Here is a 1760-nt window from a genome sequence, read left to right as displayed (position 1 = left end):
CATTCAAAATACCTTCATATCAGTGTTTTGCATTAATTTCTTTGTTAGCCATATTATATGAGTAAAATAAAGGAAATAAACTCTTTCCTCTCAGAATATTTTCATATGTTTTTTATTTTAAAAATACTGTACAGAGAGGTCATATTTACATGAGCAAGTAATGAGTACATTTCCTAACAAGCTTCGTTACCTCCTTCTTTATTTTCCCTCTACCGTCCTTTCCCGCCCACCTCTACAAGTACACTCCCCTCCCCACTTCCCCTGCCTAAATTGTAAAGTTCAGTTTTCAACATAGTGTCTTGTGCATCTCATTGTTACAATGGGTCAACCTGAATCCCTATTTCAGCATTTTGTTTTTTTCCTTCCCCTCCCCAAATTACAGGAGCGTATGTACAAGAGGTGGGCACACCAAATTCAAATACAGTGAAAACAGGGGTTATAGCATGGGGGAGAAACATATAAAGAAACAAAAAAAATCACATAGCCTGTTATAAGTACGTTAGAACAATAGCAAGCAAGAAAGAAAAAACAGTTGTGTTCCTATTTGGGGATTCATTTCCCTTAACAACATCTTATCTGGTCATATGTGCATAGATTTTGACCTTTTCTGCTTATCCCAGATATATTAGTTATTAAAAATTAGGGAAACCCTGTGACCTATGTTTCTTTGGACTTGGCTTACATCACTTAATAATTTTTTTCAAAGTCTTTCCATTTTCTAACAAATTGGGTGATGTCATACTTTCTCATGGAGGCATAGAATTTCATTGGTGTAAATAGCACATTTTCTTGATCTATTTATCTGATGAGGGGCATCGGGGTTGGTCCTATATCTTAGCTATCTTAAACAATACTGCAATAAATATAATTGTGATGGTAGTTTTAGTACCGTCTTGTTTGTGATTTTTTGGGTAAATGCCCAAAAGTGGGATTGCTGTGTCTTAGGGGAGTTCTATGTGAAGTCTTTTGAGGAACCTCCATACTACTTTCCAAAATGGTTGAACAAGTTGACACTCCCACCAAGAGTGTAGTACAGTTAACTTGTGGCCACATCCCCTCCAGCATCTGTTGTTGTAAAAGTATGGAATGGTATAGGAATTTGCCTGCCATCCTTGCACAGGAGCCATTCAAATCTTCTCTGTATCGTTCCAATGTTAGAGTAGGTGATGCTGAATGGAACATAGAACATGTTTTATAAATAAAGTGTAATTGATTTTCTTAAACTAGACCATTCAACAAAAAGTAAGTTTAAAAGAATTTTCATGAAATTTTAGAGCCATATACTTCTTACATAAGCACACATTTAAGAATAAAATCAAGATGGACAGGTCAAAAACAAAATAATTCCAGATATTTGTTGTTCAAGAGATGTGTAGGAGGAGGAATTCAATTATTCTATACAAGGCACCTGTCATAATGAACACTGCAGCAAGTGTTAAGTTTAGTTAAAAGTTTTAATGGTTTAAATATATTTTGGGAATTTGCTTATATATGCTAAAACAAGGACTGTTTGGCAGGTAATAAAACTTTTCGTTAAAGTATTTAAGATTTGTGGTAACAGACATATGCTACTATGTATGTATATTTCAGAGTTTATATGAACATTACTAATGAGAAGTTGCCAAGTCTTTGTGTAAAGAAGCAGAATATAAAGAGTTAAGACTTTATTAACTACAAAGTTTCTGTTAAAACTATAGGGCTTCCATATTTTATTTTATGTTTTAAAAATTTTTGGGGGTCCGGTCGGGGGCCTGAACTAT

General features: G+C 34.3%; 1 non-coding gene across 1 annotated transcript; it reads right to left on the bottom strand.

The window, feature by feature from the left end:
• Nucleotides 1–1075: 1075 nt before the first annotated feature.
• Nucleotides 1076–1182, bottom strand: LOC122095292. The gene has a single exon (XR_006145085.1). It is a non-coding gene; the product is annotated as a U6 spliceosomal RNA (small nuclear RNA).
• Between the last annotated feature and the right edge of the window lie 578 nt (nucleotides 1183–1760).

This window comes from Dipodomys spectabilis, unplaced genomic scaffold (assembly GCF_019054845.1).
Source record: "Dipodomys spectabilis isolate Male_0828 unplaced genomic scaffold, ASM1905484v1 ptg000014l, whole genome shotgun sequence".
Lineage (NCBI taxonomy): Eukaryota > Metazoa > Chordata > Mammalia > Rodentia > Heteromyidae > Dipodomys > Dipodomys spectabilis.
This window is presented reverse-complemented; position numbering and strand designations above follow the sequence as displayed.